This window comes from Triticum dicoccoides, chromosome 4A (assembly GCF_002162155.2).
Source record: "Triticum dicoccoides isolate Atlit2015 ecotype Zavitan chromosome 4A, WEW_v2.0, whole genome shotgun sequence".
In the NCBI taxonomy this organism is placed as follows: Eukaryota; Viridiplantae; Streptophyta; class Magnoliopsida; order Poales; family Poaceae; genus Triticum; species Triticum dicoccoides.
This window is the reverse complement of record NC_041386.1, coordinates 328,342,840-328,367,318: the sequence shown is the minus strand read 5'-3', so window position 1 is coordinate 328,367,318 and position 24,479 is coordinate 328,342,840.

The following is a 24,479-nucleotide window of genomic DNA, read 5'->3' as shown; positions in this document are numbered from 1 at the left end:
GCTTGATATTCATGGCCTTTATAAGGGGATAAGGATTCCCTTTCTTTACCCACACCTCGGCTCCTCCTGAGTCCTTCCGTCCCCGAGCTCCAGCGCCCAAGCTTTTAGCTTTTCCCTCGTCCGAGAAAGAACTCCAAAGATGTCCGGATCCGGAGCTAAGGGTAAGTGGATGGCCTGCTCCATCAAGAAGAGGGATATCAAGGCGCTCCGGGAGGCCGGATATCTGGCTAAGGAGATCGCTCACCGACTCCCGGCCAAGGGACAGATCATCCCTACTCCAGAGCCCCACGAGAGGGTTGTGTTTCTCACACAATTCGTCCGTGGGCTGGGCTTCCCTCTTGACCCCTTCGTCCACGGGCTGGGCTTCCCTCTTCACTCCTGCGCCCGTGGACTGATGTTTTACTATGGGCTAGACTTCCATGAACTAGCCCCCAACTTCATCCTCAACATCACGACATTCATTGTCGTGTGCGAGGCCTTTCTCCGCATCCCGCCTCATTTTGGCCTATGGCTGAAAACCTTCAATGTGAAGCCGAAGGCGGTGAGCGGCCAACAAGCAGAGTGCGGAGGCACCATGGTGGGCAAGATGCCTAACATTACCTGGACCGAAGGCTCAATTGCGGAGACGGTGAAAGGGTGGCAATCGGGGTGGTTCTATATTACCGAGCCACGTGACGCCAACTGGGTGTCGGCCCCCGAATTCTGATCCAGAATCCCGATGCCGCTCACCTCCTGGCAAGAGAGGGGCCTAACCTGGGGTCCCTTGGACGAGGTGACTGGGCTCCAGACATGCGTCCAGAACATGATAGATAGGAAGATCAAGCTTGTCAACGTGGTCCAGGTCATGCTCATTCGTCGGGTCCTTCCGTGCCAATGCCGAACTTGCTATCTATGGGAGTACGATCCGGCCAAGCACAAGACGCTACTAGAGCTCTTCGGCACGACACACGAAGAAATCTGGAAAGTGCTCTTCAAGGCCGGCGAGACGCCACCGCCATGACAGAAGATCACGGGCTTAGCTGAAAATGCCAGGCTAATCCGGTAAGTTCTTTTAATGTTTTCAAGGCGTACCCTTTACTAGCATATTTTGAGAAAAAGCCTAAGCTTTCCTACCCGTGTTTTCAGGCGTGTATCAAGATAGCTGAGGGGATTAACTGCCGACTCTGCTGCCAAAAGACCAAGAATTCCCATTAATGACACAAATGCTATTTCCAGCACCTTATGAAGTGCCAGAGAAGACGGCCAAAAAAGCGGCCAAAGGGGCCAAGAAGGGCCCTCGCCAAAAAGGCGCTCCGGACGTGATGTCCGAAGACGAGACTTCCTCTTCGTCCGCGGATGATGACGATGAAGAGGAAGAAGAAAGCGACTCCCCACCTAAAGCAGGGAGGAAGAAGAGAGCGGGCCCCACAAATCCAGAGGCGAAAGTGCCTAAGAGGGTTAGAGGCTCCCTCAAGGATAACTCCGTGTGGGATGTTGATAGCGGTCCGGATCGACCTCGCCGGACCAAGCCTCGGGCCGCCTCGTAAGTACTAGAATCGGAAAAAATCTGGCCTTCCCAGTTTGTAATATTGATATACCTTAAACCTTGTTATTGCAGTCCAGCATGCGATGGCTCCCCGCGATCCTCGACAGAGGGGTCGCTAGACTCAAAGGAGATGGCTAGCATGTCTCCGCCACCAGCTCATTCCGTCTCTCCCAAGGGTGACGACAAGGTGGTGTCACAAAAGACCTTCGTCGAACGGGGGGGTGGGGGCTTTCGGATATCGTCGGGGTGGTGCCCCAGGAAGATTCCTCAGTCGCCGGACACATGGGGAAAAAAGCCCCTATGGGGACTGGTGACGGGGGCCGAGTTCCCTTCGGACCTGAGCCGGATACCATTCCGGAGATCTATGTGGCTCCGGAGTCCAGCGAACGGCATGCCCCAAAAGGAGGGAGTGTGCCTGTTCCGCCGGTGACCTCTATCCAACTAGAGGCACCGGATAACCTACTGGAGGCACTACGAGGCGCCTCTATTGTGGATGAACACCTCGCCCTTATGGGCACGGTAATAGAGAAGGTCTAGTTCATAAAAGGCGGATTGACTGATGCCTGCACTAGCCTTCTATCGGGCTTTGAGGTAAGTAATGCGTTTGTAGGAAGAATATCACATTATAGATAGTAGCCCCTGATGCTCTGTTTGGTGTTCGGAAAGAAAAAGCCGAATAGAGGATCGAGAAGAAATATCGCAGGAATCTAACATAAGTTGTCTGCTTGAATAAGCATGTATCGCTGCAGGCTGCCACCGCTCATGCTGCAGAGGTCTCCGGACTGAAGTGAAAACTAGAGCGGGCTGAGGAAGAGCTCGGCCTCGTAAAGAAGCAGCTGGAGGATAGCCAAGGTATGTAGTAACCTGCGGGTACCTTTTAAGAAAAAATGAATAGTCCGTCCAGACTGAGTTGTCATGAACTTTATTAGGGGCCACGACCGAGGTGGCAGCCCTCAAGAAGGCATTGGCCGAGGCCGAGGACAAAGTGGCCAAGGAACGCACTGCGCGCGAGAAGGACGAGGCCCAGGTTGGCGAGGCGCAGCAACAGCTCCAGGGCACGATCGAGAGATTTGAGTCCTTGGAGCATGATTGTAAGGCGCAAGAGTATGAACTGGCGAAGGCCCGCCAGAGCGCATAGGATGCACAAGCCGAAGCCCAGAACACCCTCCGGGAAATTCAGGCGGCCAAGGAGATTGCGGCGGGTAATTCTTTCACCCTGCAAAGCAAGTATGTAGAAGAAACGTTCCTTGTACTTATCCGAATTTGGGTTTTCCAGGGGTGTTTATGGATCTACCGTGCAGTATATCAGATGCTGCCGAGCATTATAGAGCCGAAGAAGGGATGTCTACGGAGAAGCTATTCTGGTCCCAATATCTTGGACCCAAACATCTGTTGCCCTTCAGCGACCAGCTAAAGCAGTTGGTCGAGCTGGACAGGCCGACAGAGCTAGCCATGAAGGATCTGATAGTCCGGCTATGGCCTGCCGAGCCTATACCTAGCAGCTACTTTGGACTTGTTAAGCGGCTTCTAAGTGCCTGTCCTCGGCTCGAAGCCGTGAAGCGGTCGGTATGTATTGAAGGTGCGCGTATGGCATTTGCCCGCGTTAAGACGCATTGGGCAAAGCTGGATGCCAAGAAGCCGATGACCGAGGGGCCGCCGGAGGGCAAGGAGCATCGTTGACCCGAGCTCTATTTCGATGGCGTCCTGGAGGGTTCCCACCTTGTGGCGGAGAAATGTTCGAAGGATGTTATATTCCCATGAGAACATTTGTATTATCATGTCCTGTAATATGGAACAATGATGTTATGTATTGTAATGCTTGCGATTTACATTTTACCTCCTGTGCGTCCGCTTATGAAATCTGAGGGTTGACCAGTCGTCGGCTTCTGCCCCCGTGTAGATAGTACGGGGGTGTTCGGTATAAATCTAAACACTCTTTACTCCACATTCTGGTCCTTAAAGGAGGTGTTTAGCGCAACGAACAAGGCAACCAGACTATGCGGCCTTTACAACCCTCACTTAGCCATAGGAGTTTGACAATTAAGAAAGTTGGCGAAGCCCCTGGTATTCAGAAGGCCAAACTAGGGGCGTTATACACGCCTAATCGGAGGAACCGATTCTTCGCAAGAAGCGGAAAAAAATCTCTAACGATTTGGAACCTCTCGAACAGCTGACCAGCTCTCGCCGCATCATGACAGTCAGTTTTCGGCTTTCTCTACTGAGGTGCTCGTCCAGAAGAACCGGGACACAATCGTAGTAGTTCTCCCTTTACTACCCTAGCCGATATAGCGGAACATAAGGTAGTTAGCACAGGAGCCGGGCAACCCAACTATTGACCAAAGACATGATTCGAAACCGATGCATATAATGCTATAAGTTCGGGGTGTCGAACTATACTGGAAAAGTGTTCGGACTTTTATTGCCGTAATGGGGGGTGTAATGAAGCCCCTGGCGCAGTAATATGTACCATGGTGTACGTGTGCAATAAGTAATTTATACAAAGGTGAGGAAACAGGAAAATTAAGTAATAAGCTGACGCCACCATTTATTCACCATTGTGATGTAATTAGTACATCGAGGTGTACTTTGTGCAAGTAATGCGATAAGCAAGTAAATCTATTTAACATGCCGCAACCAAGGGAGAGCTGCGTGCGGGTATGTAAAACAAGTATGGCAATCGTTTAATAGAGACCACCTGGGGATTCCCTTGTATGCCAGAGCTCCTTGCCTCCCTGGTGTGTTCTGTAAACGGGTCGTCCGCATAGACCTCGAAAAGAGAAAAAACCCGTAATAAAAAGAAAAAAATAAAGGCGTGCGAATCCCAGGGTCGGTCAAGCTGTACTATGGGTCGCGAGCGAGTTATGCCTCCGTCAGTACCCATGGGGTTTTGAGTGCGTAGTTATGTACACGCGGTACGGATGCCATTGCCTCATTGGGGCTGGGACGGAGGCCAGATTTACTAATTTAGATCTTGACAAACCGAGTTGTCCTGTTGCAGTGTAGTCCGGACCTTCTTAACGATGTCCAAGGGCTCGGCGGCCAGATTATGGTGCCGCTTGAGAAGGCCGCTCTGTACTTCTGCCGCCAGGGCTGCGGTATGCTCCTCTGTACAGAGGGAACGTTCCGTGTTTCCATTTAATGTAATGATGCCGCATGGACCGGGCATCTTGAGCTTGAGATAAGCATAATGTGGCACCGTGTTGAATCTAGCAAATGCGGTTCGTCCGAGCAGTGCGTGGTAGCCACTGCGGAAGGGGACAATATCGAAGATTAGCTCTTCGCTTCAAAAGTTATGCGGGGAACCGAACACCACCTCCAGCGTGATCGAGGCCGTACAACGTGCCTTTATGCCTGGTATAACTCCTTTAAAGGTAGTTATCATGGGCTTGATTCGTGAGGGATTAATGCCCATTTTGCATACTGTATCCCGATAGAGCAGGTTGAGGCTACTACCACCGTCCATTAGGACTCGTGTCATGTGAAATCCGTCGATGATTGGGTCGAGTACCAATGCGGCCGAACCTCCATGACGGATGCTAGTTGGATGATCACGACGATCAAAGGTGATCGGGAATGACGACCATGGGTTGAATTTTGGGGCGACTGGCTCTACCGCATAAACGTCCCTGAGTACGCGCTTGTGCTCACTTTTTGGGATGTGTGTAGCATATATCATGTTCACCATTTTGACTTGAGGCGGGAATTTCTTCTGCCGCCCAGTGTTCGGCTGCCAGGGCTCCTGGTCATCGTCCTCGCTCTGCGATACCCCTTCCTTGTATTTGCTATTTGCCTTGCTGGCTTGCTTAAAGACCCGGCAATCTCTGTTAGTATGGTTGGCCGGTTTGTCTGGGGTGCCATGTATCTGGCATGGACGATCGAGTATGCAGTCCAAGCTGGATGGTCCTCCGCCGTTCCTTTTATAGGGATTCTTTCGCTGGCCGGACTTGGAGCCACTTAATCCGGTGTGAACGATAGTGTCATCGGTGTTATCGCCATTGCTTCGGCATTTGTGTCTGTTGCGCCGGAGCTTTCTAGTGCTGTTTTTGGCCTCAGAGGGGCCTGCTTTGTTGGCTGTGTTTGTACTGCAAGCCGGCCAATTATCCTCTCCCGCGCAAAATCGGGTCATAAGTGCCATGAGGCTGCCATGGACCTCGGCTTTTCTTGGACGAGGTGGCGGGTGAGCCATTCATCACGGATGCTATGCTTAAAGGCCGCTAGGGCTTCAGCATCCGGACAGTCAACAATCTTGTTCTTTTTGGTTAGGAACCTATTCCAGAATTTTCTGGCTGATTCTCCAGGTTATTGAACTATGTGGCTTAAGTCATCGGCATCGGGTGGCCGGACATATGTACCTTGGAAGTTTTGAAGGAAGGCTTCTTCCAAGTCCTCCCAGTTGCCGATGGAATTTTCGGGCAGGCTATTTAGCTAGTGTCGAGCTAGCCCTTTGAGCTTTAGTGGGAGGTATTTGATGGCGTGGAGGTCATCTCCAGGGCCATCTGGATGTGGAGAATAAAGTCCTCAATCCATACTGCGGGATCGGTTGTTCCGTCGTATGATTTTTTTGAGGGAGAAACAGTAGGAAAGGCTCCTACTGTGTTTCCATATATATATATATATATACACACACAAGTGCTTTACATTTTGCATCTGGGTGTCATCCTGCCCAGACAGATTGGGTCAGGGGGACAGGGATGATACTACTAGTGTAACTCAGAAATAAAAGGGGAAATGAAAGTAGGATGACCCCCCTTAGTCTTATGTTGGACGAGGTCAAAATCGTCCTTGAATCTCTTTAGCCACCCACTAACGGTTGGTGCAATCCTCCTAAAATGTTTATTGTTTCTTTCCTTCCTGAGACTCCAGGCAGCCACCAGGAAGATTTCAAAGAAGAGTGGGCGCCCCAAGGAGTTTTTAGCCTGTTGAAGCAGTTGGAGGCGGCAGGTGAAGGGTGGCCAGCTAATCCCAAGTTTTTGCCAGTAAGATTGACTGAATGGGCAAGTAAAGATCATATGGTCCACAATTTCCTCGTCGTGGTTGCCGCAGAGCAGGCAACTGTGGTCATCAACTATGTCATAATGTCGACGCTTGAGCATGTCACATGTATTCAATCGGTCATTCATTAGGAGCCAGTCAAAGACTTTGATCCTCATGATGCAGCGAGAGCGCCAGAGAAGGGAGAAAGCTGGGTGGGCGTTGGTGTCTCAAAAGAAGAATCTGTAGTAGTCAGCCGGCTGATAGACAGATTTCCCCCAGGTATAATGCTAGACATCGTTGACAGATGTGGACGGGTGCATGTGCGTGGAGATCTATTGAATGTCTCGAACCTCGGCCAGGGCTTGGGGAGAAAGCGGTAGGTGAAAGGTTTCTGACAATGCCATGTTCTCCAAGAAATCTTTGACAGTCTCGTCCTCATGCATGGCAAAGGAAAACACGTGAGGGTGCGAATTTTCCAGAACATCCACCGCCCAAAGATCTTTCCAAACTAGGGCAGTTGTGCCCGACACGACTCGGACTTTGAAATCCCTCGGAAGACAGGCGTGAGCTTGAGGATTTCGCACCACCAAAAAGAGCCCACTGGATTTGTGGCATGGGGGACTTTATCGGCATAGTATGTGTTCCAAATGAGATGTACCCAGGGGACATCGAGCTTGTTATAAAACTTGTGGAAAAATTTCATGAGCAGGGCATCATTTTGCACCTTAATGTTGATAACCCCAAGGACACCTGAAGGAAATATGCCCTAGAGGCAATAATAAAGTTATTATTTATTTCCTTATATCATGATAAATGTTTATTATTCATGCTAGAATTGTATTAACCGGAAACATAATACATGTGTGAATACATAGACAAAACAGAGTGTCACTAGTATGCCTCTACTTGACTAGCTCATTGATCAAAGATGGTTATGTTTCCTAACCATAGACATGAGTTGTCATTTGATTAACGAGATCACATAATTAGGAGAATGATGTGATTGACTTGACCCATTCCGTTAGCTTAGCACTTGATCGTTTAGTTTGTTGCTGTTGATTTCTTCATAACTTATACATGTTCCTATGACTATGAGATTATGCAACTCCCGTTTACCGGAGGAACACTTTGTGTACTACCAAACGTCACAACATAACTGGGTGATTATAAAGGTGCTCTACAGGTCTCTCCGAAGGTACTTGTTGGGTTGGCGTATTTCGAGATTAGGATTTGTCACTCCAATTGTCGGAGAGGTATCTCTGGGCCCTCTTGGTAATGCACATCACTCAAGCCTTGCAAGCATTGCAACTAATAAGTTAGTTGCGGCATGATGTATTACGGAACGAGTAAAGAGACTTGCCGGTAACGAGATTGAACTAGGCACTACTAGAAAAAGGGCTATAGATTGGATTGACACTAATGGCGCACCAGACAAGCGGTGCGCCATTAGTATATACTAATGGCGAACCACCTTCTGATACGCCATTAGAGTTGAAACTACTAATGGCGCACCAGGCCCAGGGTGCGCCATTAGTATCAATTTTTTTTGAACTAGTGCGCCTGTCCAAACATACTAATGGCGCATCCAGACACAATGCACCATTACTAGTTGTAACTAGTAATGGCGCACGTGTCGGAAAGTGCACCACTAATGTTGTTTTTTTATTACATTTTTTATTCCTTTTTTTACAAAACTACTAATGGCGCACTGTTCCACCGTGCACCATTACTAGTTTAGTTTAAACTAGTAATGGCGCACTGTGGGACAGTGCGCCATTAGTATGTTTTTTTTGCAAAACTACTAATGGCGCACCACCAGAAGGTGCGCCATTAGTAACCTGGATTACTATTGGCACATTTAGAGTTGGTGCGCCATTAGTAAGTGGGCAGCAACAAGATATTTTGGACAGTGTCAGGACCCCGACTCGATGTCACATCGATCTAGCTGGTAACACCTCATATCACTTTGCGGCCTCACGCACGGTATCCCCACGGGTGTCGTCTTACCTTTTCCCGGGACCGTTTGCGCCTTTTGGCTCACGTATATGATAGTGTCGCTAGCATCCATATGATAAAGAGCCCGGGCTGACATGACTAGTCGTAAACCCAAAGTGGCACAGACTTACAGGGACAGGCATCCATGACCCAGCTTCGAACGTGTCGGTCATCAGCAAGTGGGTCCGGGCTGTAGCACTGGGCTAGCAGGACTCCGGTAAACCGGGCTGTAGCGGGCTAACAGGACTCCGGTACTCAAAGCGTGACATTTCCCCGAAGGGACAGACACAGGAACGAAGAAGGACACATGCCGGCCAGCCTAAGTGTTCCAGAGCAGTAGCAAGCTACCATGGCTCAGCGGTAACACTAGGAGACATTTCCCGGTAAGAGAGGCTACTAAAGATAAACAACTAGATAGTCAGATCCCACACATACCAAGCATTTCAATCATACACACAATATGCTCGATATGTGCAAATACAACGAAGCATCACAACATGACTCTATGACACAAGTACTTTATCTAAGGCTCAGTGAGCCATATATAACATACACAAAGGTACGGGTCTCACGACCCAACATACAAGTCATACAGTCATACAAACCAGCAGCGGAAGTAACTTGTCTGAGTACAGACAACTAGTAAAACAAAAGAGGCTTGGAAAGCCTGGCTATACTACAAGGTCCTTCACAAGCTCAGGGTCACCACCTTGGTCTTTAGCCTACTCGTTGATGTCAACGTCTACATAGAACCCATCAGAAGGGGTTGCAGCGTCTTCTGTAAAAATGTAGATTATAGCAACATGAGTACAAAGGTACTCAGCAAGACTTACATCAGATCCTACATACATGCATAGTATCAAGAAGGGTTGGTGGAGTTATTGCAGCAAGCCAGCTTTGACTCTTGGCTAGGCTATCCTACGATACTCCAACTTGAAATGGTTTTGCGCACACGAGTCCACTACTCACCACTTCAATACACTACCGAGGATCCACCTCCGTCTTCCTACGGAAGAGCCATCCTCGGCACTCACACTTATCTTGAGGCTTTTAACAGTTTCCATTTACTTGTCTATGAACTGTATAGGCAACCAAGTAGTCCTTTACCGCGGACGCGGCTATTCGAATAGATTATGATAACCCTGCAGGGGTGTACTTATTCATACATGTTTCCACCACTTAGCGTCTGCACACGACATGTGCTCGGCAGACTTCAAGCGAAAGCCGACGTGGGTGTAGACCACGACCTACCTAAAAACTTAAGCCTCTAGTCCAGGTTTATCGCCTATTCAGGTTCCATCCGCAGGGAGTCCGGCCGAGGTTTCCCATACGGCCCCGAACGATGTGAACAGGGTTCCCGAGATACCTAACGGGTATTCGGTACACCCGGCCACGTACCTACCGCATCACAGCCCACCCCTACGGTCAGCGCTGTCCACGGCCTCTAGTAGGCTACAAACACCAGAAACTACTTGCAACTCCTGGACAGAGAGCTAGGGTGAATAAGAAGTCGAGCGGGGTCATATTTCAGGGCCCAATGCATGGTAGTAGCTGTATCTTAAATCACGCATACAGATCTCAGTGCTTAAGGTCGGCTTCAATGAAACAACCCACCATGTACTCCTACATGGCCTCTCATCGATACCTTTACCAAATCGTGTTCACCACACCACTCTCATTACCGACATAAACATTTCACTCTAGCCCATCACCCAGATGAACCAGACCTGACACGACTCTAAGCATAGCAGGCGTAGCAAGGTAGGAACAACACATACATATGGCTCAAACAACTCCTACACATGCTAGTGGGTTTCATCTAGTTACTGTGGCAATGACAGGTCATGCAGAGGAAATGGGTTCAACTACCGTAGCACACAGCAGTTTGAAACGCGTTGTCTTAATGCAGTAAAAGAGAGCAGGAGCGAGAACATGGGATTGTATCGATATGATCAAATGGTTGGTTGCTTGCCTGATGGTTCGATGCACTGATACGGTTCTTCGTTAGGGTAATCACGGTACTCCTCGGAGGCAGAACCTGTCGCAAAGGACACCGATACACAACCATCTTCAAACAATGTGCAACAATATGATGCATGCATGAAACATGGCAATATGAGTGTGTTGGGCTAATGCAACTAAAACCAGAAGGGTTTGAGCAAATTTGAATCAAGGATTCAAATTTCAAATTCAAATATGGCCTTTTAAGGTGCTTTTCCTTGTTCTGCTTAAAACATCAATTTAACTTGTTTGATCATGCATGAAAATAGTACAGATGGATAGATTGGATTTTTCTGATCATTTTTCATATATAATTTGTCCAATTTGGAGTTACAGAATAAAAGTTATGAATTTTTGAAGTTTAAATAATATTCTGGAATTTCCTGATTTAAATTAAATCCAGAAAACCAATTACTGCGTCAGCCTGACGTCAGTGTGACGTCAGCAGGTCAACGGAACAGGTCTGGGTCAAACCTGACAGTGGGTCCCGCATGTCAGGGTGATTATACGCTGTCAGGACCCCGACTCGATGTCACATCGATCTAGCCGGTAACACCTCATATCACTTTGCGGCCTCACGCACGGTATCCTCACGGGTGTCGCCTTACCTTTGCCCGGGACCGTTTGCGCCTTTTGGCTCACGTATATGATAGTGTCGCTAGCATCCATATGATAAAGAGCCCGGGCTGACATGACTAGTCGTAAACCCAAAGTGGCACAGACTTACAGGGATAGGCATCCATGACCCAGCTTCGAACGTGTCGGTCATCAGCAAGTGGGTCCGGGCTGTAGCACTGGGCTAGCAGGACTCCGGTAAACCGGGCTGTAGCGGGCTAACAGGACTCCGGTACTCAAAGCGTGACATTTCCCCGAAGGGACAGACACAGGAACGAAGAAGGACACATGCCGGCCAGCCTAGGTGTTCCAGAGCAGTAGCAAGCTACCATGGCTCAGCGGTAACACTAGGAGACATTTCCCGGTAAGAGAGGCTACTAAAGATAAACAACTAGATAGTCAGATCCCACACATACCAAGCATTTCAATCATACACACAATATGCTCGATATGTGCAAATACAACGAAGCATCACAACATGACTCTACGACACAAGTACTTTATTTAAGGCTCAGAGAGTCATACATAACATACACAAAGGTACGGGTCTCACGACCCAACATACAAGTCATACAGTCATACAAACCAGCAACGGAAGTAACTTGTCTGAGTACAGACAACTAGTAAAATAAAAGAGGCTTGGGAAGCCTAGCTATACTACAAGGTCCTTCACAAGCTCAGGGTCACCACCTGGGTCTTTAGCCTACTCGTTGATGTCAACGTCTACATAGAACCCATCAGAAGGGGTTGCAGCGTCTTCTGTAAAAATGTAAATTATAGCAACATGAGTACAAAGGTACTCAGCAAGACTTACATCAGATCCTACATACATGCATATTATCAAGAAGGGTTGGTGGAGTTATTGCAGCAAGCCAGCTTTGACTCTTGGCTAGACTATCCTACGATACTCCAACTTGAAATGGTTTTGCGCACACGAGTCCACTACTCACCACTTCAATACACTACCGAGGATCCACCTCCGTCTTCCTACGGAAGAGCCATCCTCGGCACTCACTCTTATCTTGAGGCTTTTAGTAGTTCCCATTTACTTGTCTATGAACTGTATAGGCAACCAAGTAGTCCTTTACCGTGGACGCGGCTATTCGAATAGATTATGATAACCCTGCAGGGGTGTACTTCTTCATACATGTTTCCACCACTTAGCGTCTGCACACGACATGTGCTCGGCAGACTTCAAGCGAAAGCCGACGTGGGTGTAGACCACGACCTACCTAAACACTTAAGCCTCTAGTCCAGGTTTATCGCCTATTCAGGTTCCATCCGCAGGGAGTCCGGCCGAGGTTTCCCATACGGCCCCGAACGATGTGAACAGGGTTCCCGAGATACCTAACGGGTATTCGGTACACCGTGCCACGTACCTACCGCATCACAGCCCACCCCTACGGTCAGCGCTGTCCACGGCCTCCAGTAGGCTACAAACACCAGAAACTACTTGCAACTCCTGGACAGAGAGCTAGGGTGAATAAGAAGTCGAGCGGGGTCATATTTTAGGGCCCAATGCATGGTAGTAGCTGTATCTTAAATCACGCATACAGATCTCAGTGCTTAAGGTCGGCTTCAATGAAACAACCCACCATGTACTCCTACATGGCCTCTCATCGATACCTTTACCAAATCGTGTTCACCACACCACTCTCATTACCGACATAATCATTTCACTCTAGCCCATCACCCAGATGAACCAGACCTGACACGACTCTAAGCATAGCAGGCATAGCAAGGTAGGAACAACACATACATATGGCTCAATCAACTCCTACACATGCTAGTGAGTTTCATCTAGTTACTGTGGCAATGACAGGTCATGCAGAGGAAATGGGTTCAACTACCGTAGCACACAGCAGTTTGAAACGCATTGTCTTAATGCAGTAGAAGAGAGCAGGAGCGAGAACATGGGATTGTATCGATATGATCAAATGGTTGCTTGCTTGCCTGATGGTTCGATGCACTGATACGGTTCTTCGTTAGGGTAATCACGGTACTCCTCGGAGACAGAACCTGCCGCAGAGAGCACCGATACACAAACATTACCAAACAGTATGCAACAATATGATGCATGCATGAGACATGGCAAAATGAGTGTATTGGGCTAATGCAACTAAAACCAGAAGGGTTTGAACAAATTTGAATCAAGGATTCAAATTTCAAATTCAAATATGGCCTTTTAAAGTGCTTTTCCTTGTTCTGCTTAAAACATCAATTTAACTTGTTTGATCATGCATGAAAATAGTACAGATGGATAGATTGGATTTTTCTGATCATTTTTCATATATAATTTGTCCAATTTGGAATTACAGAATAAAAGTTATGAATTTTTGAAGTTTAAATAATATTCTGGAATTTCCTGATTTAAATTAAATCCAGAAATTATAGTTATTGCGCCAGCATGACGTCAGCATGACGTCAGTGGTCAACTGCGGCTGGCTGGAGTCAAACCTGACGTGTGGGGCCCACACGTCAGTGACAGGGGGGGTTAAACAGGATTAAATTAATCCTAATTAGGGATTAGTGGCGCTGGGGCCCACTGTCAGTGTCAGGGGGGGTTGACTAACAGTAGTTTAGCGCTAATCTAACCACCTGGCCGACAGGGCCCACGCGTCAGTGACCCTGGGAGGTCAAACCCCAGGTCGGACAAGTCAAACCCCACCGGCGACATGACGCCGGCGAGGCCCGAGACGGCGACGAAAGTGCTTTTTGCCATTCCGGCAACCAAATGGACGGCGGAAGGCATCTACGTGTTGCTGAGGTTGAGCCGCGACTATTGGTGGTGGTGGTTGGGCTCGGGGTGGCCGGAGTTGACGGCGGCGAGCTCGGCTGCGGCTGCCGGAGTTCGGGTGCGGTCGGAATCGACGTTGCAGGGGGCTTGGGGAGGCGTTAGTGCGTGCTACGTGCTCCTAGTGAGGTGTGGAGCACGATGGTGTGCTCGGTTGGGTGCTACGGTGACCGTGGCCACGACAGCGACATCACCGGCGGCGTGGAGCTCTCGGCCAAGGTGGGGCTAGGGCCTAGAGGTCGGGAGAGACCAGGGGAGAAGGGGGAAACGATCCGGGGGCTCACCGCGGGGCTGCAGAGGTGGTTAGCGGGCTCGGGGACGCGCTGGAGACGACGAATTCGACGGCGGCGATGATCGGAGCCCGAAGAGGGGAACGGCGACGTGGCGGCGATGCAGGGCTTCCGGGGAGCTGTGGAGCGGTGGGGAGGAAGAGGGGGTCGTGGCGGAGCTTCTGAGCTAGTCGGGGGAGCGAGGGGTGGCCGGAGACGGCTGCTGTGGCGAACGGCGGCGAGTGTGGTGTTCGGCCGTGTGAGAGAGAGAGCGAGGGAGAGGAGAGGAGAGCCGGGGGAGAGTGAGAGAGAGCAGGGAGAGAGGCGTGGCGTCGTCCAGGGCATCGAGCGAGGAGGGGAGGGCAGGCAAGCAGGCGAGCAGGTGGCGTGGCGCGGTGGCGCGCGCGCGCCGGCCACACTCCCCTCCCTCTGTCGGGACGAAGACGACAGAGGAGGGAGGTGGGCTGGGCCGGCTGCCGGCTGGGCCAGCCAGCTGGCTGGGCCGCACAGTGGAGGAGCCCAGGTAAGCTCCTCCTGTTATATATTTTTTCTGTTTTTTAATTTCTGACATTTGTTTTGATTTAAATAATATATTAAATCATTTATTTAACTTATGCCAATTTTTGCAGGAGCTATTTATATTATTCCAGAGCTCTTTTATAATTGGCATAATATTTGGGCATATATTAATATATATAATTAATATATTTCCAATGCAAATATTTATGCATTAATTCCAAATGCCCAAAATAAATGTCCATGAGCCACTAAAAATATTGGTTTGATTTTTATCTCTGTCCAATATTTTCAGAGAGCAACATGAGCATTTTCTTGGACCCTTTTGGAGAAATTTTTATTTGGGTCATTTTCAAAATGGTTCTGAGGGTTTCACAGATCCCCATTTCAAGTTTCTGATGAAAGAGTAAACATGATGCAACACTCTAATGCATGACTAGCTAGGGTGTGACAACTCACCCCCACTCAAAAGAATCTCGTCCCGAGATTTGGGTTCCTCCGGGAAGAAGGCGGGGTACTCGAGTCGAAGACGATCCTCCCTTTCCCAGGTTGCTTCATCCTCAGAATGGTGCGACCATTGTACTTTGAGGAACTTGATGTTCTGGCGTCGAGTGGTATGCTCGGCCTGATCGAGGATACGAATGGGGTACTCTCGATATGTAAGATTATCCTGGAGATCAAGCGTTTCGTGGTCCACTTCACGGACAGGATCCGAGAAGCAACGCCTGAGTTGGGAAACGTGGAAGACATCGTGAACTCTGGAGAGGTGCGGAGGTAGTTCCAACTGGTAGGCAACTTCTCCTCGTTTGGCAAGAATGCGAAAAGGTCCAATGTAACGAGGAGCCAATTTGCCTTTGATACCGAAACGATGGGTTCCCTTCAGAGGGGTGACCCGAAGATAAGCCTTCTCGTCAACCTCGAAAGTCATAGCCTTATGTTTTCGGTCATATTGACTCTTTTGACGGGATTGGGCTGTTTTCAACTTTTCACGAACGATACGAACTTGTTCTTCTGCTTCCTGAATCATATCCGGGCCAAAGAATTGTCTTTCCCCGGTCTCTGACAAGTTAAGGGGTGTTCGACACCGTCGTCCATAAAGAACTTCAAAAGGGGCTTTACCCAAGCTAGATTGATAGCTGTTGTTATAAGCGAATTCGGCAAATGGAAGGCACTTCTCCCAATCCATTCCAAATGAGATAACAGAGGCTCGAAGCATGTCTTCTAGAATTTGGTTGACGCGTTCCACTTGACCACTCGACTGAGGGTGGAAAGCGGTGCTAAAGGAAAGACGGGTTCCCATAGCATTTTGGAAACTTTCCCAAAATCGAGAGGTGAAAAGACTTCCTCGATCCGAGTTAATTTCCAAAGGGACACCATGAAGGGACACTATTCGGGAGATGTATAAGTCTGCCAGCTGACTAGCGGTTATACTCTCTCGAACAGGTAGGAAATGGGCTACTTTGGAAAGACGATCGACCACGACGAAAATAGCATTATTCCCTCTCTTGGTCCTGGGAAAACCGGTAATGAAATCCATACCAATTTTATCCCATTTCCATTCAGGAATAGCTAAGGGCTGAAGGGTGCCAGCAGGCCGTTGATGCTCTGCTTTTACACGACGACAGACGTCGCAATTAGCAATATACTAAGCAATTTCTCTCTTCATCCTAGTCCACCAGAACCTCTGGCGTAGGTCCTGATACATTTTAGTACCACCGGGATGAATAGTGAGAGGAGATTCATGAGCCTCCTTAAGGATCAACTGCCGTAGATGCTGGTTCTTGGGAACCACTAGACGGTTCTCAAAGTACACAACACCATGATCATTTGTGGAGAAACAACTAGCACCTCCGCTAGCAATGTTCTCCTTGATCTTAGCTATTCCCTTATCTCGCTTCTGGGCAGCAATGATTTGATCCGTAAGAGTAGGTTTCGCCACCAAGGTGGAAAGAAATCCTTGAGGAACAATGTGAAGGTTAAGCTTCCGAAATTCCTCATGGAGAAGCGGTTGACTTTGTTGTAACATCAGATTGTTACAATAGGATTTACGACTTAGCGCATCAGACATGACGTTGGCTTTCCCTGGGGTGTAGGTTATTCCTAAGTCGAAATCTGTGATCAACTCGACCCAACGTCTTTGCCTGAGATTCAAATCCGGTTGGGTGAAGATGTACTTTAGACTTTGGTGATCAGTGAATATTTCGCAACGATTACCGAGGAGGTAATGTCGCCAGGTCTTAAGTGCATAGACTACGGCTGCAAGCTCTAGATCATGAGTAGGATAATTCTCCTCATGTGGGTGCAATTGTCGTGAAGCGTAGGCAATTACGTGTCGATCTTGCATGAGAATGCAACCTAGTCCTTGTCGCGAGGCGTCGCAGTAGATAACAAAGTCCTTGGAGAAGTCTGGCGGTACCAGCACGGGAGCAGAAGTCAGGCGTCTTTTCAGTTCCTGAAAGCTGTGCTCACATTGTGGAGTCCAGTCGAACTTCTTATCTTTCTTGAGGAGTTCGGTTAGAGGTTTAGCAACCTTGGAGAAGTTCTCGACAAAGCGACGACAATAGCTCGCTAAGCCTAGAAAACTCCGAACTTGCTTGACTGATTCAGGTGGAGTCCAATTAAGAACGGCTTGAACTCGCTCGGGGTTAACAGCAATACCTTTACCAGATATTACATGACCCAGATAGGTCACTTCTGACAACCAGAATTCACATTTAGAAAATTTGGCATAAAGGCGATGCTCTCGAAGTTTCTGCAACACTAGCCTTAGATGTTCGGCATGTTCTTCCTCGTTCTTGGAGTAGATGAGTATATCATCGAGGTAAACCACGACGAATTTATCCAAATACTCCATGAAGATTGAGTTCATTAACCGAGAAAAGGTGGCTGGAGCGTTGGTTAATCCGAAGGACATGACGGTGTACTCGTATTGGCCATAACGAGTAACAAAGGCCGTTTTAGGAATGTCCCCGTTTCTGATTTTGATTTGATGGTAGCCCAACCTCAAATCCATCTTGGAGAAGACTGAGGATCCAGCGAGCTGATCATACAGGTCGTTGATCCTGGGAAGCGGGTATTTGTTCTTGATTGTGACCAAGTTGACAGGTCGGTAATCTACAACCATCCGGTCCATACCATCCTTCTTCTTGACGAATAGGACGGGGCAAGCCCACGGAGATGAGCTAGGTCGGATGAAACCCTTTTTCAAGGACTCATCGAGTTGTTTCTTAAGTTCGGCTAGTTCTAGGGGTGCCATCTTATAAGGTCTTCTAGCAATCGGAACGGTTCCTGGAATGAGGTCTATTACAAACTCAACATCCCTGTCAGGTGGAACACCTGGCAATTCCTCTGGAAAGACATCCGGGAAGTCACGGACTACCGGAACGTCCTCAAGGTCTGGCAAAGGGCTGGCGTTAAGAGAATATAATTGTCGCTTGGCTATTCGGGTCAAGACATTAACTATCTTTCCCGAAGGATGGGTGAGTTGAACAGTCCTAGAGAAGCAATCGATTTGGGCATGATGAGCCGACATCCAGTCCATACCCAGAATGATATTAATATCTGAAGATTTAAGGGCGATCAAAGACGCAAGGAAAACAAGTCTGTCGACTTGGATCTCATTTCCATAACTTACCCTAGAGGTCTGCCATCTAGAACCAGGGGTAGAAATTTCCATAGTGGATGGCATGTCACAGAATGCAACGTTATGCAAACGAGCATAACTTTCGGATATAAAAGAATGAGAGGCTCCTGTATCGAAAAGAACAGATGCCGGGTGGCAGTTAACAAGAAGCGTACCGAGAACGACGTTGGGATCCTCTTGAGCTTCTTCGGCAGAGATACAGTTGACATGGCCACGTGAAGCGGTGACCGGCTTGGCGTGGAATATTTTTCCTGTCGGCTTGCCACGGCCAACAGCTTTAGCAGATTGATTGGGTTTGGTCTGGGGGCATTCACGCATATAGTGACCAGATTCCCCACACTTGAAACAAGTCACGGAACTGGTACGTGGAGGAACATTATTGGTTGGACCTCCATAGGGCTTGGCCGGTGCAGACTGTTGAACGGGGCGAGGCGCCTGGAAAGATGGCCTCGGTGTGAACCTGGGTGGCAGGGCGGTGTTGGGTACCCACACGCGGCGCTTCTGAGGACCAGCACCGGATGAGGAACCCATATCACGTCCATGCTTGCGTGTTGCGTCATAGTCAGTCTGACCAGTTTCAGCACTGATGGCTTTGTTGACAAGTTTCGAAAAAGATGTGCACTCATGCAAACGGAGGTCGCGGCGAAGCTCAGGACTAAGGCCCTTACGGAACCTTGCTTGCTTCTTGGCGTCAGTAGACACTTCCTCAGTTGCATATCGGGCGAGATTACCAAACTCCCTGCTATAGGCATCCACAGAAAGTCGGCCTTGGGTGAAACTGCAAAATTCTTCACGTTTACGGTCCATGAGACCCTCCGGAATGTGATGTTCACGGAAAGCCTCGCTGAACTCAGCCCAAGTTGTGACATGGCCCGCTGGGCGCATAGCTCCATAATTCTCCCACCATAGACTGGCGGGGCCTTCAAAATGATATGCAGCAAAGGTGACCTTGTCAGCCTCTGCTACCAGCGCGGAACGCAGTTTGTGAGAGATACTGCGAAGCCAGTCATCAGCGTCGAGAGGCTCGACGGAGTGGTGGAACGTGGGTGGATGCAATTTGATAAAATCACTGAGTGACACCACGTTAGCCCTCTGATGGTGTGCTGTATTCTGTTCAATACGCTCCAACAAACGGTTTGTCTCCCGCTTGTTTCTCTCAGCTTCCATCATCACCTCGGCTAGTGAAGGAGGATGAGGCAGATTTACATCCCTGGCTTCACTGCCTTCGGCCTGCTCTTGAGAAGCAGGGTTAGCGCGCGTGTTGACCATCCTAGGTAAACAAGACAATGATTTAGTCAGGATGGTAAAATTCCGACATAGGATTCATAATGTAAGAAATAACTCGGAATGCAAGATGATCATCCGTATGACATGGTAGATACAGAAACTGCTTCTTTTATTCCATCGTCATACACACCATACAGGGTTTAGTACAAGACCAAACAAAGTACTATTACGGTGAAAAGAGGATTACATCTCATCGGAGGCATTCCAAGCTCCTATACATTATTTTTCTACACCTCCGGAAGGAGTACAAACTAGGTCATATCCCACGAGTCACGCGGGACGATAGACGACACAACTAGTGCGAACTAGTGATACTACCACTAACTCAGACCGATCCGTAGTAGTCCTCGTAGAAGTCACCTCCATAGCCTGGGAGCTCAACATGATCATCTGGAAACAGGCGGTCTCGCGGAGCTTGTGGACCATAGGGGCTAGGATGAGGCCTTGGACCAACAAACGGTGGCCTGCGGGGACCGCGAGGTGGGGTGATGCCTCCTACATCACGCCAAACCATCACGTCTGGCAGAGCAGATCTCACAGGATAGAGATCGCGCATATCTGAATATCCAGCTTGCACCGCCGGTGCGAACCGAGTCAAAGTGGCCCAGTGGTCAGCACGGGTGTTGAAGAGCTCTAGCCTTAAGGCCCGATTTTCACGGTCCTTATCCTCGAGCATCTCAGCAGTGGTGCGAGTCCGTGAATCCTCCTGAGTGGGGTCAGCATAGATAGCCTGGAGATACCCTTGTGCTCCCGGAAGTGATCCTGGCATATACCGGAAATCAGAGTCCCGAAATGTACCAGATCTGACTCGCATAATGGTCATCATAGAGTAGGCGGCATCCTGCACAGCCATCTCAATGGTAACCCCGAGTCCATAAGAGCAGTGAAGAGGCTCGGTGGATCCAGGATAAGATGGAAATATCCTGACAGTGCAGAGATACTGGCTCTGATTAAAATCTCGGAATTGCTCTTCGACCGTGTACTCAGGATACCAGCGGTATCCAGCCTCAGTCATTACCCTGACCAACTTAGCAGTATGGCCGGGTACATCTAGGCATCGAGTCAGGCGAACCACTTGATTGAGGTCGCGAGTGGCCATCTGAAAGCACAATCATAATGCAAAGGCATTAGAATTTCTAGCAAAATTTCGGCAGCATAACAGCTGTAAATGCTCAAGAAGGATTTTGAGACATTTTGACAAAGGATTACATATACACTCATCATCATCATAACAAGGTTCTGAATCCATTCTGGCAACATAATGTGGTAGTAGAACTGAACTAGGCTGGTAACCATCAAACTTATAAGGTACTACTGATTAGTAACTCGTGATCCTGATAGAGAGAACAGATCCTAATTCCTTAACCCCCGGTGGAAGAATGGACTGACTCAGATCAGAAAGTCATAAGGTATAAGGAGTAAAAAGAGCCTTACGTTCCAGCCCACAAACAATTCCCCTACATATAACTAAAGAATTTCTAGACTCAACATCGACCAGTTTGGCTTGGAGAACCTACAGGCAGTCCGGCTCTGATACCAACGCTGTCAGGACCCCGACTCGATGTCACATCGATCTAGCTGGTAACACCTCATATCACTTTGCGGCCTCACGCACGGTATCCCCACGGGTGTCGTCTTACCTTTTCCCGGGACCGTTTGCGCCTTTTGGCTCACGTATATGATAGTGTCGCTAGCATCCATATGATAAAGAGCCAGGGCTGACATGACTAGTCGTAAACCCAAAGTGGCACAGACTTACAGGGACAGGCATCCATGACCCAGCTTCGAACGTGTCGGTCATCAGCAAGTGGGTCCGGGCTGTAGCACTGGGCTAGCAGGACTCCGGTAAACCGGGCTGTAGCGGGCTAACAGGACTCCGGTACTCAAAGCGTGACATTTCCCCGAAGGGACAGACACAGGAACGAAGAAGGACACATGCCGGCCAGCCTAAGTGTTCCAGAGCAGTAGCAAGCTACCATGGCTCAGCGGTAACACTAGGAGACATTTCCCGGTAAGAGAGGCTACTAAAGATAAACAACTAGATAGTCAGATCCCACACATACCAAGCATTTCAATCATACACACAATATGCTCGATATGTGCAAATACAACGAAGCATCACAACATGACTCTATGACACAAGTACTTTATCTAAGGCTCAGTGAGCCATACATAACATACACAAAGGTACGGGTCTCACGACCCAACATACAAGTCATACAGTCATACAAACCAGCAGCGGAAGTAACTTGTCTGAGTACAGACAACTAGTAAAACAAAAGAGGCTTGGAAAGCCTGGCTATACTACAAGGTCCTTCACAAGCTCAGGGTCACCACCTGGGTCTTTAGCCTACTCGTTGATGTCAACGTCTACATAGAACCCATCAGAAGGGGTTGCAGCGTCTTCTGTAAAAATGTAGATTATAGCAACATGAGTACAAAGGTACTCAGCAAGACTTACATCAGATCCTACATACATGCATAGTATCAAGAAGGGTTGGTGGAGTTATTGCAGCAAGCCAGCTTTGACTCTTGGCTAGGCTATCCTACGATACTCCAACTTGAAATGGTTTTGCGCACACGAGTCCACTACTCACCACTTCAATACACTACCGAGGATCCACCTCCGTCTTCCTACGGAAGAGCCATCCTCGGCACTCACACTTATCTTGAGGTTTTTAGTAGTTTCCATTTACTTGTCTATGAACTGTATAGGCAACCAAGTAGTCCTTTACCGCGGACGCGGCTATTCGAATAGATCATGTTAACCCTGCAGGGGTGTACTTCTTCATACATGTTTCCACCACTTAGTGTCTGCACACGACATGTGCTCGGCAGACTTCAAGCGAAAGCCGACGTGGGTGTAGACCATGACCTACCTAAACACTTAAGCCTCTAGTCCAGGTTTATCGCCTATTCAGGTTCCATCCGCAGGGAGTCCGGCCGAGGTTTCCCATACGGCCCCGAACGATGTGAACAGGGTTCCCGAGATACCTAACGGGTATTCGGTACACCGTGCCACGTACCTACCGCATCACAGCCCACCCCTACGGTCAGCGCTGTCCACGGCCTCCAGTAGGCTACAAACACCAGAAACTACTTGCAACTCCTGGACAGAGAGCTAGGGTGAATAAGAAGTCGAGCGGGGTCATATTTCAGGGCCCAATGCATGGTAGTAGCTGTATCTTAAATCACGCATACAGATCTCAGTGCTTAAGGTCGGCTTCAATGAAACAACCCACCATGTACTCCTACATGGCCTCTCATCGATACCTTTACCAAATCGTGTTCACCACACCACTCTCATTTCCGACATAATCATTTCACTCTAGCCCATCACCCAGATGAACCAGACCTGACACGACTCTAAGCATAGCAGGCATAGCAAGGTAGGAACAACACATACATATGGCTCAATCAACTCCTACACATGCTAGTGAGTTTCATCTAGTTACTGTGGCAATGACAGGTCATGCAGAGGAAATGGGTTCAACTACCATAGCACACAGCAGTTTGAATCGCGTTGTCTTAATGCAGTAAAAGAGAGCAGGAGCGAGAACATGGGATTGTATCGATATGATCAAATGGTTGGTTGCTTGCCTGATGGTTCGATGCACTGATACGGTTCTTCGTTAGGGTAATCACGGTATTCCTCGGAGACAGAACCTGCCGCAGAGAGCACCGATACACAAACATTACCAAACAGTATGCAACAATATGATGCATGCATGAGACATGGCAAAATGAGTGTATTGGGCTAATGCAACTAAAACCAGAAGGGTTTGAACAAATTTGAATCAAGGATTCAAATTTCAAATTCAAATATGGCCTTTTAAAGTGCTTTTCCTTGTTCTGCTTAAAACATCAATTTAACTTGTTTGATCATGCATGAAAATAGTACAGATGGATAGATTGGATTTTTCTGATCATTTTTCATATATAATTTGTCCAATTTGGAATTACAGAATAAAAGTTATGAATTTTTGAAGTTTAAATAATATTCTGGAATTTCCTGATTTAAATTAAATCCAGAAATTATAGTTATTGCGCCAGCATGACGTCAGCATGATGTCAGTGGTCAACTGCGGCTGGCTGGAGTCAAACCTGACGTGTGGGGCCCACACGTCAGTGACAGGGGGGGTTAAACAGGATTAAATTAATCCTAATTAGGGATTAGTGGCGCTGGGGCCCACTGTCAGTGTCAGGGGGGGTTGACTAACAGTAGTTTAGCGCTAATCTAACCACCTGGCCGACAGGGCCCACGCGTCAGTGACCCTGGGAGGTCAAACCCCAGGTCGGACAAGTCAAACCCCACCGGCGACATGACGCCGGCGAGGCCCGAGACGGCGGCGAAAGTGCTTTTTGCCATTCCGGCAACCAAATGGACGGCGGAAGGCATCTACGTGTTGCTGAGGTTGAGCCGCGACTATTGGTGGTGGTGGTTGGGCTCGGGGTGGCCGGAGTTGACGGCGGCGAGCTCGGCTGCGGCTGCCGGAGTTCGGGTGCGGTCGGAATCGACGTTGCAGGGGGCTTGGGGAGGCGTTAGTGCGTGCTACGTGCTCCTAGTGAGGTGTGGAGCACGATGGTGTGCTCGGTTGGGTGCTACGGTGACCGTGGCCACGACGGCGACATCACCGGCGGCGTGGAGCTCTCGGCCAAGGTGGGGTTAGGGCCTAGAGGTCGGGAGAGACCAGGGGAGAAGGGGGAAACGATCCGGGGGCTCACCGCGGGGCTGCAGAGGTGGTTAGCGGGCTCGGGGACGCGCTGGAGATGACGAATTCGACGGCGGCGATGATCGGAGCCCGAAGAGGGGAACGGCGACGTGGCGGCGATGCAGGGCTTCCGGGGAGCTGTGGAGCG